Source organism: Cephus cinctus, unplaced genomic scaffold, assembly GCF_000341935.2.
Source record: "Cephus cinctus unplaced genomic scaffold, Ccin1 Ccin1_scaffold0690, whole genome shotgun sequence".
In the NCBI taxonomy this organism is placed as follows: Eukaryota; Metazoa; Arthropoda; class Insecta; order Hymenoptera; family Cephidae; genus Cephus; species Cephus cinctus.
Window position 1 is genome coordinate 1422413 of NW_014333313.1, and position 18596 is coordinate 1441008.

Genomic DNA, 18596 nt, shown 5'->3' on the forward strand with positions numbered 1-18596 from the left:
GGGGGGGGGGGGGGGGGGGGGGGGTTAACCATGAACGCACGTATGACGAATGTAAATTTGAAAAATATTTTCCATCTATTTTGGCGCTTCATAAATTATATTCAGTGCTCTCTACCTTGAAATCGTATTTTTCTATACAAGTGTATACGAGGGGTTGATAAGTATATCTGAAAATTCGCATAGAAAGATATATTCGCACGTGCCATGGAATATATTGTGCAGACTAATATCGTGTATTGATAAAAATATATGTATCCAGGTAAATTCACGTAATAGTTAGGTTATGCTGTTTACGTACTAAATGAAACAAATTTCACAAATATGGCATACCTTGTTGCATAAGTAGATATGAAATTTTTTTGTGAATGTTCAATGTAATTTCATCAAAATTGTCGATAAGCAATTTCACTTTATAATAGCATTTCCATACGTATTGTATGCCTGCGATCCAGCACTAGGACGCTGTGAGCGTCAAATACATCCCTTAGTCGAAAGAGGGTGACTATTTTTTCCTTTTTTTTTTTAATTATTTGAATTCAATTTTTTATCACCGATGTGCAGTGTCGAAATTGAATGCCAGATTGAACGTTAAAATAAGCGACAGTTAAAGTAAAGCGAAATGCGAGGGTAAACGTGGATGCATTAAAATCGAAACGAATTTTGATATGAATTTTGATTACTGATAAGAAATTATTATAAATTTTGATATCGATACGATCACGTGTATACTTGTTAGTGCTGTTCGCTTATAGGGATTTTTCGTTGTATAAAAGATACACGATGCTGTTTGCTGTTATTACACTTTTTTTTTACGGAATAGTGGATAACCGAGTTAATTTGATTAGGGCTCGATCACGGCCTGACTGATTGATCGACTGGAGGCTAGAAGGAAACCCTAATGGCCTCCTAGACTGCGTCAGTGAGAAAAACCCTGTCATGTTTTATAATTAAGCCCTCTGAAATTTGCGAAAATGAGAACATCCCCGTTTAACAGGACCGTCCTTCTTTTTTTTTGCGACAGTGCGTAACGAATAATTATTTTGGCAAAGTCATCTTCTGCTATTGCACGCGATTTTTATAGTATACTGTAACCTTATTCGCACGACACGGTTCTCCGGATCGTGCCAAAAAGGCGGGTTCGAGGTAGAATCGACTGTTAGGAATTTAGGAAAGACATCAGGCGGAACAAATGAAAGTGAGATTTTGTTTTACAAATTACAAAAGAACATATTGTCCTGCAACGGGACACACGAAGGGTTAGTGCAGGTCCAGCCTAGAGAATGCTGGATTTTGGTAAGCGAAGAATAGATATAAACGTAAGCGGAAAGTAAGAATGATTATAAATGATATATACGTAAATATATCATATATAACATATAAATGTATAAATGAAATATGGAATCGTGTCTGAAAGCAGCCTCCGACCAGCGGAATTGGATTACAGAGTTGACTCGTTAGAATAAGTGTCGTGCTGTTGAGCAGTCTTCCACTAGGGAACTCGTGACCACAGGTAGACGTGGTCCTATCTAAAACAACGTTGCTATCTTGGCGAGGTGAGAAGTCTCATTCGCAAAGTAGCTAGTTGTGCAAGTCTTTAAGTAAAGTTAGGATGGCATGTGTAGCAGAAACTGCACAATGATCAAGTGTATCAAAGTGACGGCCCAACTGAAATGCAGAGATTGATTCTATCTGGCAGAAGAGACGGTTTGCTCGATTACAAGAGTAGAAGTACCTACTCTTGTAAGTGATGATGGTCAAGTGGGACGGTTTGCCCGCTTGCCCGAGACGGTTTCCTCGTTTACTTTACTAAAGGTAAGCTAGCTAGCTCAAGTGATAGAATGCTCGAGTCGCGAAGCGTCGCCGTTTATGGTTGGCCAGGGGGCCTGAGAGGTGCGGAAGAATTGAGGCTCGCGATACCTACGAATTGTTATTACTTGATGTTTAAGGTTATTCGGACTAGCGGGATCTTATAACTACCGTGATACGAATATCCTCGGATGTGTTGGTTACAATACGTTGCGTAACATTAGCATTTTTTTTGACACCATATCTGCCTTGAAAATATTTACTTTTTTTTCGCGCCCTACGTATATATCCTTTCTGTAACATCTTTCACGTAAATAACAAAAAAAAAGTGCAAACAGTACAGTCAAACTATCGTTAATATTGCCAAGGCTGGTAAGGAGATAAAGTTCGCGGGCTGTCAGTTTGGCGTGACGAATATTTCTCATAAAGGGAATGCGCAGGGCAGAGAGAACTTTATTCAGCAAAAAAACTTTCATATATGTATCTCAGCAAGATGCGAAGCGTCGCACGCGGCATGATAGTGAATATATGCAAAAACATGAACTTATTTTCATAATAGGTATATCCAATGATAAAAAGAAAATAAGTCGAGCCAAACATCGTACATGTACTAAAAACAATTTTACAGTGTGAAGCAGTAAATTTTCAAATAAAAAAAAAAAACAGAAAAATAATTCACTCGAGTATTTTCGTAATAATTACAATTTCCCTGTACCTAATTGGCAGCATCCCTCGTCGCTGATACAATTTAACGAGAAGCGGCTCGACGTTCATAACAAGATCCGTTCTTTTTTGCTAAACGTTAAAACCAATTAGTTTGTTATTTTCCAAAAAAAAGTCACTGTCAATCTATCGTTGATTTTGAAAATTCTTCAAATTCGAACTGTCATATATTGATATACACGTCATCCAGCAACACGTGTTGCTTATCGGTGTTATGCATTTTTTTTACTGATATAAAATTTCAATTCAAATATTATTTGCTTTTTTTTTTTTGAAATATTATTATGGTAGGTAGCTGAAAAATCCAAAAATGACATGACTGATGACTGCCATTTATTTAACGGGTCGCATTCGGTTTTGTTGCTTTATATATCTACGTGGCACGTGCCTTCTGCACCGAGCTCGGTTTTATTCTCTGTAGAGTCAAACTGTTGATGCATCGTGGTGCATTCCGGCAAAGAGATGTGGATGCAACAGCATAAGTCTGTCATGTCGAATATGCACATTGCAACGCATGACAGATTTGATCTCCCACTGGGAAATAAAGTTCAGTTCCCTTTTGGAGTAAGATTGTACCTGAGAGACAGAATCGGTAGAGGATCTTGATCCGTTGGAATTTATGTGTATGGCATATGTGCTCTCTACATGGTCTCCGCACCGAAGGTCAAATTCAGTATGAAATGCATGTATACGTATACCATGTCTGTATTTGGATGCATACGAGCACAAGATACGCGGCAGATTGTTTTCTCTGTGTTTCGAGGACTCCTCATTAATATTCGGCTAAGGTTATATTTTCGGCATGAGCTCATTGCGAATGAGAAGAAAAAAGGATAAGGAGAGAGATGCATTTTACGTAGGGAGATATAGAAATTAATTGTTTCGTCGAATCTCACGAAAATATTTATCTCGGCAAGTCTGAATGCGGTTTTGTATTTTATGTTGGTGCTTAAAGTACATGTTTGGGCTTACGTGTTGTACCGCAGCATCCGAGATGCAACAATGCAGTTAAGCGTAGTTTGGGATAAGATAGCGGTGTATTTATTATCCAGTGAAAAAAACTTTAGTCGGTCGTTAGTCAGTGATACCGGGAAATATTGATTGATGATGTTATTAATAAATTTTGGAAGGAACAGCTTTTTTGGAAATATCCTTTTTTTTAAAATATTTTCTTATTACATATCTAAGGTGATTTGTCGTATGCATTTTTTTCCATGTATAAAGGATCAGTCCTATCGCCACGAATACATACACTCTGAATGAACCATAATCTGCAGCACTTGGAGTGTCCGTGATTTTATTGCAGTTAGTAATAGTCCGCCAAACCACAATGCAGGACCAAATGACGATTCAACTTTCCTAATTAAGCTTGTCATTAGAATAAGAGGCGAAATCCTCACTTTACAGTCTCTTTAGGTTTGGTTGTCCCGCTGGATCTGCAATGTCTTTCTTTAACTTGGCAATCGAGTTGCAGATGCAGCATTCGATTTTCTGAGATACGATGCTTCTACGAATTTAAAAACTTTGGTTCATGCGTTTGCACGCATTTGGCGTGCGAAACAGTATTGCTAACTAAGCAGGAAAAAGACGTTTTTTTTTTTCCCTCGACCCCAGAGATTCGATCGTGCACGAAAATATCGTGGCCTCAAAAAATGAGCATGGCGACCGTTTCTTTTGATCGGATATTTTTCTCTGAAGTCTCGTCGCCACTCAGAAATTCTACAGAGTGTCCGACTGGGACGGCTAGATTAAAGGAATTAAAAACTATGTACTCGGTTTACTTTAGCCGGGCTTACTCTTAACGTGTGTGACTTATAACGTTATTACTTGTGTTTTCAGATGTTGCCGAACCGGCAGGGTAGATGCATTCGTTTCCTGTTACCGTTGCACTTCCGTTCCAAAGAAAATTTACGGTGCACGAGGCTGACGCAAAGTCGAGTATGACGCAAGTCAAATGAATTTCTGTTTCGCGTGCAAAAAAATTCGATTTCATCGATCTGACCGAATATAGAGGGATGAACGATTGCAATCGGAATCTTCGTGTGCCGCCCGTCGGACCATGGACGCTATAGCTTCGTACCTTTGTCAAGGCTGTTTGCCAAGTTTGGATGAAGGTGAGGAAATATCGATTATCTTTTTACTACTACTTTCCGGTCGTGCTTTTTCGATATTTGCGGTAAGCCGGTTTTTCGCGCGACCGCACAACTCGGTCCTTTTACTTGAAACCTGTTTGTGCAGATTTTTTTTTTTTCACTTGCGGGCACGTAGTGCATTCTTCCTTTTAGGTAAGTGCCATGTAACGCAGAAATGTATCGTATGTTTGTTTGCCGATGGTAAGTATTTATTGTCATCGGTTATAAATAGCTTTAACGTTAATTCAAGAATATTGCTGAGCATTCTGTTGGAAAATTGCGAAATTTAATAAATTGCGCCAATCGAGCGTCAACGTTTTGTTAACGTTGATTTTTACAATAAAACTTATTTGCCCCACTTCTTTCGCTCTGTCTCTAAATTTCATATTGCAATATGACTGATCATACTGGCGGACTTTCGCGAATCACCAATCTGGCATTGATCTCCGTGGACAAAGTTTCCTGTGGAATTCTCTCGGTACGTTCATCTTTAAGTCGAGAGGAATCAATAGTAATATTTTTTAAATCTTTTAACGCTTTGTGCGAAACTTTAATAATTTTCTTCGAAGAAGCGAAATGCACGGCGGATATAATAAGTTTGACAAAATTTTTACTCTGTTTTCAGATTACGTATAAAATTGCTACGTGGAGGATGCGACGTTCAAAAATTTCTTTGATCACTTTGATAGAGAGTTTCCTGAATCGAGCGGGTTACAAATTACTTGCGTTTACTTCACGCTCATCCGCTACTTGAATTTCCTGCTGGAATCTGTCACGTAAGTTTATGTGACGCATTAAATTAATCACTGGCGTAACGTGGAACGTGCACGGAAATTAGCCGTTCCAATTCATGCATTCTCGTTAGTAACACGATTCGCATATAATAATGACTTTTTCCGAAATTCAAATACTTTATTACGTTAATTGAAAAATTTGTATGAAAAAAAGTGTTTAGTAATATGTATAAAAATAAAGTGTTTTTTAACAATAAATTTATTAAATAAATTGATATTTTTAATCGGTCAAACAATTGGGAAAATTCAAAATTTCGTGTATTGATTAAAGATACATAATGTATGTATGAAAAATTTCGTGCTAGCTCCAAAAACGTAGAGCAGAAAGCCAATAAGTAAATTCAGTTCAATGGAGACGAACCCTTTAACCCAGAATAATGTCCTTACGTCTCACGACCCTCGTTTTCAGACGTCACTTTTCTCCGGGCCTTCAGAGAGCTTGTCGTTTCAATCAGTGTCAGTGGATCAGTCACTGGCAATTAGTTCAACGCGATGACAGTCCTCTACCAGCAGAGAGAATCATCCTGACAGACATTTCTGCATGATGCTACATAATTCTTGAATTTTCGTATTATGGACCAAGAAATGAAGCGGTTAATCGAATCGTTATTACGCCAATTTAATATTCGACGTTCGAATAACTGATCACTGCTATAATAACAATAATAATAACAATCCAGAATTCATTCCAAACGACTTTCCAACGATTATCTAGTCACGAGGACGTCATTTAAATAGCCACCCTTAGAAGGTCTGGTCGTGATCTTAAAAGCTAATTTACCTCACGGATGTGATTAAGGTCGTCTGAAGTTATAAAAGTTGAAAAAAAAATCTTGTTTATAAGAGCGATTTTCATTTTTTGTTGGCTGTGGGCTGTAGGGGTGATCATGAATCGAATTTATTTTTAAACGTATTTTACATAATTTTGAAATTATGTTAAATCAAAAGTATCTTCTATTTATCGAACTTTTGAGTCTCGTGGAAATATAACGGTCCAGGGTAGGCGGTAGTATGAAATTTGTTTAAATCTATATCCCCCAGACGCATTACGAACTGACAGCTGTTTTTCCCATATATAGAATAACTATTTACCTACCGTCTTAAATGTCTGCCCGTGAATCCGAAACTTACTTCCGAGTGAATTCACCATCGAAGGGAGGCGAAAGTGTCCGCCACCCTTACGATTTCACTTTCGATATGACATAAGCATGAGTATTCTGTGTATGCGGCTTTCGGATTTTCCAAATAGTTATAGACATTTTTTCTTTATAGTGGAACTTTCATCGTTGCAAAAATATTAAGAAGCGGATTGCACGTGAGCTGCAGGAAACATTTATTTTATAAGAAAACTTTTCGCATATCGTTTCCCGTGTCCGACCATTTTCACGAAAGTAGGAATAGAATTTTTTTGCTGCATTTCGTGTAATGTTTTCGAAAAGTCGTACACGGGACATTTTTCGTAAATATGAGGCGGAGTTATTGCGTACAATTCATTGCTATTGTATTTTATGTAATATTAATTCCATTTGAAAATGTTTTTTTTTTTTTCATTATAATTTTTACTTGCTATCGCGAGTGCTATGATAATTCAATTTTATATTACAATTTAGATTGATGCACGCGTGCATCAACAGTTGTCACTGTGCGTGTAAGTCGTGACTTACTTATCGAAAGATATCAAGAATATCAGATAAAATTCGGAAAACACGTTAGTCCCGCAACGCGCGTGTATGATTATATTGCCAATTAATCATTCGCGACACATACGAGCGGCGGAGTTTTTTCGATTTTAACATTTACGAAAAGCCGAGGCGGTTGAAATATCGTTACAATTTGCCTTTCAAAGGCGGCTCATACTTGTGGCATGCCTTTACGGTGCGTTAATTATAGCAAACTAATGGTTATACAATGTTATGCTAATTTCTTTACTACGACCTTCTTCCTACCAGTCAATTGCATATTTGCACAGTTTAACGACCAACGTACTTTTTATGCAAAATAATTGCACTATTATTGCGTCAATGAGCAATTACTTCGATGTGTATTAAGTAATGGGATATTACATCAAACATTACAATTATTTATCAGTCAAATCGTACCGCCTATATAGACTGATCAGACACATTGAAATTTATGGAAAATAATTTTTTTAACATTGCAAGATTTTAGGATTATACAATTTATAGTTTGATAAACTAAACTGCACTTTGCATTCAGTTTCAGTGACAATGAGATGTCGAGTGAGTGACAGTCTTTCAATTAAATATTGATTAACGTTTGATTTCATATCGATACTCCAGATCGAATGTTCTCAGCGGGATCGATAGATGCATTAATAAAGAGACTGCTACTCAGGAGGCTAAAGCAAACAGATGCAAATGTATTCACATAGCTCGGTAAGGAATCAATGATATATCTCGTGTCAATAGACTCATTGTTAGTATACCTTTTGAAAGGAAGATTATGTCACGATTGAAACGTAAAAGTAAAAATCAATCTAACCAGATTTATAAAACCTTCGTATGACAAGCGTTCGAAAAATCATCTGCTCCAAATTTGAATTTTCTTTAACCAATCTTGATTACGCACACATGGGTAACGTATAGGCAATTCTGGCATTAAAATTCCCAACACTGTTATGGTACTTGAGAAGTTTCCCCCAGATTTTCATATCAATATTCTCGTAAGTCCTGATGACCAGAATGCCTTTTTTTCCAAACTTTTTTCTATATAAATTCCAAGGGTTATCGCGAAATGGGACTATAGCTGCTCGGAAATAATAAAAATCCGCTGTTTTCTTTTTTTTGGAATGTAACCAAGTAAAACTTCCGCTTTGTATATCGTAAATTCTTCTCATCCCTTAACGTCAGCAAGGAGGACTAGATTTAGATTTCGAGAGGAATGTCGAACATTAATTTTCCTCGGGCTATATTCCCTTCTCCTTAGCTGAGCTTTCGAGTAGGGTACCTCCTTTTATGGGCATTTCAGGAATCACGCGAATAGCAGTTTCCGCGATATCCTTTAGCTCAATCGCATCCCTTGACATTGATAACGATTATAGATCAACTGGAGTATTGTTAATCCGAAGTAGAAAATCATTGCGTAACTGTTGATTAAAATTATTTTACACATTAACGATCACCCGGTATATGTACAGTGAACGATAAAATTAGGAATGCAAACTATTAATGTTTTTTGAAATGTTTTTTTTAAACAAGGTACATTAATTAAAGATAATCAGGCCTACTTCGTGCTTCGAATATAATCGTCCTCCGTTGCGAGGTCTATGGCGAAAAGATTTTGTAAAATCCGGGTCCGTTTCGCTTTACACTTATTTATGCAGAAGGTCCGACAAAGACGGCTCCCTCTGATTAATCGTCAAATGCTAATCCACCGAAACTCCTTGCGATCATTTCCTATTTCGCGGCAATATTGACCCGCTACTGCCTTGGTCCAGAGAGTTAATGGACTATTCCTGGGAAATACGAGCTACGGGCCCCTTGCCTACATAATGCGGCAAGTAAATCATTTTTAAAGCCTGTTCCAGATGGCTTCGAATAGTCCCATGATATTCGCGCGGATATCATCCATGTACAATCATTGATTATTCGATCCCTATTCGACGATCAGAGCTATATCGATCAGTTGGATCATATAAAAACGAATAACTCGAGGATATTGAGTATTATCGCATTATACATGGCAAGTCGAACATATCAGAGAATATCATCACTATTTTGTTATACATAATAATACTAGTATATCGCGATTAAAAATTGGAACAATAACGTATCATATATAGTACATGTAAAATATATAAATGACAGTAGCAATATAGATGGATATTTTGGTGAGACTGATAAATCCAATATATATATATGTAATGTTAATTTCATCTCGTCAGATACGTATAAGGTGGAAAAGCAAGTGAAATCGGACGTTTGATCGATTGAGAATCATCGTCCTGGGAATAGAAAATCTGAAGATGTGTCAGTTATAGAGTTATTTGGTGGTTCGGCGGAAATTCGAGTTCTCTTGACAAAAGAGAAACGTCAGGACGAGAAGAGGGATCCTAAGGTGTGCTCTTTTAATGGGTGGAGCGGATGTGCGAGATTCGACATAACATAACGTATAGTATATTATACCTACGTGCTCCAAATTGATCGAAACCTTTTCCCTTTGAAGTAGCCGCATCTTCATTGCCGACGGCAGCGGCGCCTCTGATCAATGTATGAATCTCGATTGGATCGGCATAACGTACGCGATTGGATGCTATTTATGGCCTCCGGTTGACATCCTATTCTGCTCTCTTGAGGTATGCGGGTCTGTTATTTTTTTTTTTTCATATTTCTTTCTGCCTTAAGAATTCTCGATTTTATCAATAATAATTATAAGATTTGTTGTAACTATTATTTTTATCTAGCTGACAATCGATATCGAACTTTTATTACGATTCGAAAGATAAACAAGTTCACGTTAAGTGGGCTCGAACAAAGACCGAGGAGTGACGGTTTTTCGAAAAATGTCAAAGGTGATAAATAACTCTAGTGCACTTTTATTTCTCTTTGCAGTTGGACGCTAGTGAACGCGGCTTCTTCATCATATCCTGATTCCTCCTGGGTCTCGTAACTCATCGGTTTATTGCCATGATGGAATTCGATACACTGCTGTACAGAAGCTGCACGCATCGATCTGGTGCAATAAAAATATTTTTATTCGATGACGAGGACTGTAGAAAAATCCTAATTTAAATTGTCATCGAATCTGCGCTGAGGGATCGATTGCTTTGAAGCGTGTACCGGTATAATAAACTGTATACTAGCTTACTGGCTGACGCGTGACAAAATATATATATATATATATATATATATATACTATAAAATATATGAAATTTTCGTCGGGATCCTAATGTCTGATCTACGGCCAAAAAGTTCATTAAAACAGCGGTACGGTCTTAAAGTTCGCAGAAGGCGTTCCTTCTAATTAAAACTTGAGTGGCATCCGCCTTTATTGGCGGCAACAATTATTACCGAATCTTAACCCTAATTGTGATTGGTTAGTATAGAATTCTCGAAGATTTCGGCATCCTGAACTTATAATGGTATACTTATTAAGGCGTCCTTGTAATTAAGTGACTGATTGGTACTTGCGGTTGGCACATAAAGGCATATATCGAATGGACGTCAGCGACTCTTTCGCTTAGCTGCTACGTCTGACTCGCACGTAGCGCGGGAGGAAATTCTTAATTTTAAAGAAACATATGTACGCTCCACTGAACTGCGTTATGTCGCTGCCTTCGCATACGATAGTATCAAGAGGGGGAAAAAAAATTGCATAAGCAAGCGGAATCCGCAATGCGAACCCAATCACCATAAATTCACTCGCTCGGAGCACTTACTGTGGTTTCTTATGCAATTCGCGTGCTTCAGTTCCATATACACCACGCGATAGAACGGGCCGTGATATTTTGTGGACAAAAACTTTTGAAATCCTATCTCAACTGCTTAATTAAATTTTAACGTCGTCAGTTTGAAAATTGGACTTTATGCATTTTCAAGATACACGCTGTACATTCATAAACAATACATTGGTTTGTTTGCTTCGAAAACTTTTCACAACAGCTCTCGTGGATCTTTGAGGAAAACCACAAAGATTGATACCTACTGAAACCGTATTTCATAAATGGGTATAAACGACAATTTAAGTTTCAGGGGTTGAAATGAAAGCAGTCAAGGGGTTTATGACATTTTCATATTACATGGAATTAGCACTGTAGGATTTCTCGAAAGGGAAATTCTCATTGATCTTTTCGTGACAGGGATATCACACAGGTTCATGAATTAACTGGCAAAAGGAATTCGTTCTGCTGTAACGTGTTTAGCATACGAATGCCGTAATTTCTAGCAAGTTTGGACCCTCTACTGAGATAAAGAGTAAACGTCATTGCGTTCGATTCCAAAGGAACTCGAAAGTGAGAAGGGTTCCCTGTTCTGTTCTATAGGATTCCCAAGAATTCCTCCCCATACATGCCATTGGATCCGTCCAAACCCCTCGAGGAATCCATTAAAAAGTAAATCACGACTGTTCGATGGTCTTGGGAAGAATGGTATTTTCGGGATTAGTGTTATTTTTTGGTTTGTTAATTCCACCTTTTTCAAAATTATCGTTATCGTCGATACGTACATGTAATCGCGCCTTTACCGCGTCTTCAATTGGAACGATATGCATAATCGTAATTTCTGGTTATCTGTTCTCGCATTTGGCTGCACATCCTGCCGGTAACGATTATCGTTGAGAATCATGGAAACAGAAGAGAGAGAGATGAGTGATCTCGCATTCACCCATGTGCCTGCGAGTAAATGCAGTTTCTGCACTAAGGGATGCCAACTGGACCAAACGAGACTTGGTCGTTAATCTCCTGTTCTCGTGGTACGATGAGATTTTCCAATTCTTCTAAAACACTTGTTACTATTGATTTCGTGAGTTACTGCACGAGAAAAGAAAATCAAAATGGCTGGTATGCAGTAAGTGTAAAAAAAGCACACGAAACTTTTCACTACAAACGTTCCTTCCTTTTACCAAAAACCTCAACTCAACTCTGAACCCTTTTATCGTAAGCTCCGCGGGGGGTTGTAATTTATGAAAACTGACCCGCGCAACTACTGCGATATTTCTTCGGAAAGTTTACGCCTCGGTATCTCCGGTTATGTATCTTTTTTAAATTTCTTAATCGGACGTGCGATTCGTCAAAAGTGCATTATCACGACACGAGTATCCTTATCACTTTTCGTTTTATAAGAAAATAAGACAGTTCTTGTAATGCTCTTTTAGCTGTTGGCAGACAAATCTTTTTAGCATATCAAGGTTATATGATTTCGTTTTCTAACGGTATTCAGCATTCAGCTCATGTTCTATCTTTTCATATTTATATTCCAGATAAATCGATGCCACGTGTATCTACCCCTGCCTGACAGCCACTGGACGTAATAGAAGGGACTAAGCGGAATTTCGACTTGCGGCTTCTCTATGTATCAGGAATCGATTGCTTAGCTTGGCTGAAGGTTTCTTAAGCCTAATCTAACAATGAGATCAAATGTTTCTATCGGGATGAATCGAATAATTTGGGGTTGAACGTTCAACGCAACGTACTATATAGTATGATCTTGACGATATTGGAGAAAGTGAGGATGGTTAAATCTGCGGACCGTAGGTCGAAGTTTTGACCACTTTAGGCAGAGCGAACATAACCTCCGGCAAATGGAAACGCTGGCTTGGGATGTTAGAAAACTTTTGGAAAGATAACATTCAAGTTTTCTTTTGATATCGGCAAAACACGGGATTCTTTATCGATCGAATGCATATATATTATATTTATATACTATATATAAATATTCTTTTTTCTCTGTAGAGCGAGAGAAAATAGCACCGAAGAATACTTGATGGCAAGGAGAGCGGATTAGAAGAAGGACTCTTAGCTAATCCCTGTCTCATGCAAAAACGCAAAGCTTCCTCAGGTTCTATTTCGGTAAAGGCTCAAAGCAGAAGAACCGGTGATGGAAAAAATGGCTAATCCTTTTTGCGATCTGACACGATATGCTTAAGTTTTTCTTAGTTTTTTTAAAAAGGCTCTCCTGATACTTTCTTTCAAAATCAGCGCTTTTACATTTTAACGAATGAAATTTCAATTGCACGAATTAGAAAATGACAGAGAATAATATATTTCCAAGATTTTATACAATCCACTACGATAATGGATTAATAGTATTAGTTAGGGGTTGTGTATGAATTAAATGTGTAATCACGAATTTTTGGTTTCACCTGTATTATTCAATCTGATCAGCACTTGCCGTCTTAATTGTAAAAATTTAAAAAACAGTGCCGGATTGCGACAGGCATTAAAACGGGTAAGGTGAAAATAATAAGTTAAAAAGGAGCAACGAAGGGTAGACGAACAAGTCAGTTATAATTATATACCTGCAGTGTAAATGGGCTGATGGTGAAACTTGACAGTAGCTGGCGCCGTGAGAGTGGCAGGTCCTGAAAGTTGCAATCCTGGTCCCAAAAGGTGTACGAGAGTCCCAACGACAGCTATAACCCATCCCCAGCCTCCCTCGGGATAATAATGTCTGCGTAACAGCCTCCTGGCCTGGACCTGGGAACTTGTGATTCCGGGAAGTGCCTTCTTCGTGGATATCTCGTCAGCTGGCTTCGTCGCTTCTTGAGGAACTTCCGCCTCGGCGACGCAGCTTCCGCCCGCGCCCAATTGTGGCCAAGATTGCGCTCGAGATATTGACATCACACGGAAACACTCGATTTCGAGCAAACTACGTTCCCGAGCCTTTTCTCATCGTTGCATCCCTCGATCTTGTAAAGTGCAGTTTCATGCGATGCATTTACTGGCTGTACTATGTACTTCGTTGATTTACAATATACTGTAGTTTAATTTTCATTGGTCATTTTGGATAATTATATTTTTTTTTATTTTCATAAACAATTAGTTATTTAATAACGTAGTAGATATCGTAGGCTAAGATCTTTCGTTCAGAATTTTGAATTTTTTTTCTTTTTTTCCAGAAGACCTGTTATCTGACATTTATTTTCAATATAAGTTTCGCAACATTTTTTGGGAAGACGGATGTGTTATATTGTATTTTGAAAATTACTTCAAGCTGCCTCTGACGTAATCGATTAATTATTGTAATAGGGTTTTGATTATATTTCCAAGGCGAGTCAGGGATATCGGTGAATTTTAATTTATTTTATCGATATGTAGTGTTCTATAAACTTTTGGATTTCTAGCATATAAAAGTCACTGTTAAATACCAAATTGACGGAATATCCAAAACAACCTGAAAGATGTATTATGACGATCAATTAGTTCATCCTCGTAACGTGAAAGATAAACAACTGTAAATTGAATGGCGGCGGTAAACTTTTGCGTTATAACATAGACCAGCCGCTGCGGCTTCTGCGTTAACAACGTGCTTGGGACGTTTGAGCGTTTAACACCGAAATAAAATTTAATCGGTCCATACCCGACATACGTTACGTTCCGCGAGAATTTATACGGACAATAATACCAGGGATGACAATTGTATTTTTCATTAAACTGTCAGGTCTCGTAAACGATAATTGCGACTGGATTGCAATTTTCAAAGATATCTTTCTGAAGCTAGCTTTTTTTTTTAATACGACTATCGTTAGGGGCTTTAACGTCATCATAAAAATTAATCAGTATAATTAATGACTAGCGTTTATATTCGCATATCACTCCGTGTAGTAATGCACGTGCCAAAAGCGTTAATTATTCTTGGTTGAACTCAGTATCAGCATTTACCGACACTACATCCCTTCAGCATGGACGCATTATGCTATCTGATTAATGAAATTAATTAATCTTTCACGCTTTATCGTCATATTGTTATAACTAGTTTCAGTTTTCATAAATTAATTAAATGAAAAATTTAAGTGAATTATAAATATTTGATGTTAACGATTCTGATACAACGTTATCTATTATTGTCCATGAGAATTAAACAGATAAGTCATCCATGTAGCAACGTGTCCAAAATAGTTTAAAATTTTAAAGCTATTAAAAAAATAGTGTTACGTGCGATATAACAAATGTCTTTATATCACTCGTAAAAAAAAGCAGAAAGCAGGAGGTTTTGTTTTAGTAACTTTACAAGCCAATGAAAAGAAACATCTTTTTAGAAAATCTTTTTTTTTTAAATTTCGAGCACCTTATTTCCTACGTAAGATTTACGTATTGAGAAACAAAGTTAAAAGTATCGTTTCGTCATTAAACAGAACTGTGCAGTATGATTAAAAAACAATATTGCTCGATCATCAGAAGGCAAGGTTTCAGAATTATATATATATATATATATATATATATATATATATGAGTCCCGAATTTCCTCAATTTGAGGAATTTCCTCATTCACCGAATTATATGTATATATATATTTTTCTTCATTCCAAACGCGAAGAAAGTTTAAAAACAAATCTGGAGAGACAGTAAACAATTAAGAGCTGTCAAAACATTTTTGCTAACTTGCAGACAAAGTTTTCCCACAATTTAAAGTTTGTACTAACGAGATACGCGAGATGTTAGCGTTGAGTCAAACTTTCGATTTTATTTATTCCTAAGCAGATCAGCAAACTTCACATAAGTTATCAGTTTGTATTATAAAATGAAAACTGATAAAATATCAAAGATAAGTATTATAAGGGTATTTGGCATTTCATTGATTATTAAACGACTTTAATTGACTTTATTTGTCCAACCGGCTTAACCGCTATTAGTCCATAAGTTTTTATGGGTTCCCCTTCTAAATGCATTAAGAGAAAATACTGCTAATTGCATCGAAAATGAGTTGTGTTCTTTTTCATTTTTTAAAAAATTTTTTGCCGCAACCAACATCAGGTGTCATTCGAATACTGAGTGCAGAAGGAAATTGACCCTTTATGACATTCTGTGGACCGATGGTAAAATTTAATTGTTTTCACTGCTAAATGTCACCATACATTTATAGTGTAACCACATTCAACCAATCGTACAATGCCATTAGTGGAAGCGACAGTATCGCCGGCAAAGTGAAGAACATAAAGAGAAACGATCGGGCATTACTTTTATTTTTTGTCGCGGCTCGTAAACAATACGATCGGCTGGTACCGGTTGATCGTTTAATAAATTAAAAGACAATCGCAGTATACGAAAGGCATATAAAGTATCTAGCCACATAAAGAGTTCCATTTATTCATACCATAGTCGAAATACGGTATAAACTTTTTAGTAGTAAAATCATCCGTCCTTCCAAAAGTTTTAAATTATAAACTTTTTTTAAAGTTAAGACTGTTAGTCAAATTTAAAAAAATTACATCTCCAAACAAAAAACTTGACTGAAAGATCTTGGCTAGTCACACATGTCCCGGGAACTGAATTTCTTGTTCACCTAACTTTCCCACTTTTTCACGGAAATATAGTTGAATGTAAATGATATTTTTGAATACGACTCATAAGAACGGTTACGACAAAGAAATTGAAAATTAAGTAAATCTCTCTTTAACATTTTATTCACCGATCAGATATTTAAGAAAAAGTGTGCAGTCACGTGACAATGTAACGAATATAAGGAGCAAGGATAACCTGTCAAAATGTCCAAGACGAGAATGAATGATGAAGAACACGAGGATATCGGCGCAAGGATACGAAATTCGCGGTGGCCTGTGACGCAACGTATCGCGCGAAGTCGGACGACTGATGCTCGTCCAACGATCCGAGCAGCACCTACCGAGGAAACCACGGATATGCGGCTTACGGGCCGACTCTGCGCTCCTCTATCTCCTCCACCTCCTTTAGTTCAACCTACTCAAACCTACTCTTCCTACTCTTCCTACCTACTGTATCTACTACAGTAACCTACCGCAGGAAACCACCGATACAGCATATTGTCTTTAAATCCTTCGGAGCATGCGTACCTTACATAAGTGCACACGTGCTTCGCAAAGCCACGCGGTTAGTAAGTTCTCCCAGGTCTTTCATATATTAATCATATTACACGACTTGAAAAAACATATAGAGATATTGTATGTTTTAGTTTCATCACTTTTTTTTTCTGTTTTTTCTATGTCCGATATTTATCGTCACTTTGATATTTTCGTTACTTAGTTTGATTTTCGTACTGATTGGTTCATTTTGGTGCGTGTTACCATAGGGATGCTTCAATGTCGAAAGACTCAAAGGGATTCGGGACAAATTGGATCCATTGAATTTTTTTATGGTTGTCTGTCATTTCAGCATGTTACATATGGTATAGGAGAGACTTTATACATTAAACTGGACTGAATTGTTGAAGGACAGATAACGTTGATATATTGGAAATATTTTCATTGAATATAATTTTTCCTTATCTCCATCCTTATCAGAACCATGGTCGTGTGGTTTGATTTCAAATCCATGTGTCGTACAGTGGGATACTGATTTTCGAGATTTCTCAAAGTAATCCGTGGACTTACAGGAAATCGTTAACACGTGACTAAAGTGTCTAATGTTCCTCGAGCCACGAGTAGCGGACAGCGAAGAATAATTATAATTTACGAGCGTCGAAATTCCTCGGCGAGCTTTGCCTCCGTCTTTTCCACGTAGTCTCGTTTGCTGATCAGCGACCGGATTTTTTAGTCTAGTCGATCTCACTGAGTGAAATACATTTTGCGAATACTAATAATGACTGAGAAAAAAAAAGTTACCCATACATTCGTAATCTAACGACGAATTAATCTCGATAAATTTCTTTTTTAAATATACACGTAACTACACGATAATGGCATTCACTGTGAAATATTGATAAATAAAATATACCGTGATGAAACAGTCATTCTCTATACTCGATCCGATCAATGGCTTTTACAATGAAATAGTTCGGATACTCTTGGACGATTCGCATTTTATGGCGTCGCCGTTCAGCGAAACCGAGGGCCGTAATAGCTTGAGGAAAAGTGGAGCAGCATATTTCAGCGGAGGCTTTGCGTTCAATTAGCGTGCATTGTCCTTCTGCTCACCGTTCCTTTTTCCCAAGGTGTGCAGAACAGTATAGAGAATAGTAGCACGGAATAGCATAGACTGACAACATAGAGGCCAGTATAGACCTCGATCTGTGCTAGCTCCACGTTCCCTTACCCCAGCATCTTTCGAGCTCGCCAATTATTTCCAGACGTAAATATGCTTTATGGTGGCAATGGCTGCTGGTGACGTGTAACCGGAATGCAAGGCGGAATCCAAAAGAAATGCTCCAATTTTTTATGGGAACAGGTACATACATATATAATCGCCAAGTGATAGCTATACCACGTTCCTTAGGAACGCTCACTGGAACATATATATAATTTTCTCATAACTTTGAAAAACTTTTTTCGACTACAAAAAAAAGTTTCGCGACAAATTTTTTGTCGTTCAGTTTCTGAAGTGACATTTAATTCGCGATACCCGTCGGCTATAATTAGCGTGTTCGAATAACACTAGTAACAAGGTAAAAAAAATGTTAATTGATATGAAAAATAATTATTTTTAAATTACGCGAAAGATAAGCCAAATTATTTTCGCGACGTTTAGCAAATATTTCGAGTCGTTCAAAATCCA

At 37.4% G+C, this 18596-nt stretch overlaps 1 long non-coding RNA gene across 1 annotated transcript; it reads left to right on the forward strand.

Moving 5' to 3' along the window:
• Positions 1–1511: 1511 nt before the first annotated feature.
• Positions 1512–5544, forward strand: LOC112494648. Its single transcript, XR_003060288.1, has 3 exons — positions 1512–1812; positions 4369–4643; positions 5287–5544. It is a non-coding gene; the product is annotated as an uncharacterized LOC112494648 (long non-coding RNA).
• Positions 5545–18596: the final 13052 nt, after the last annotated feature.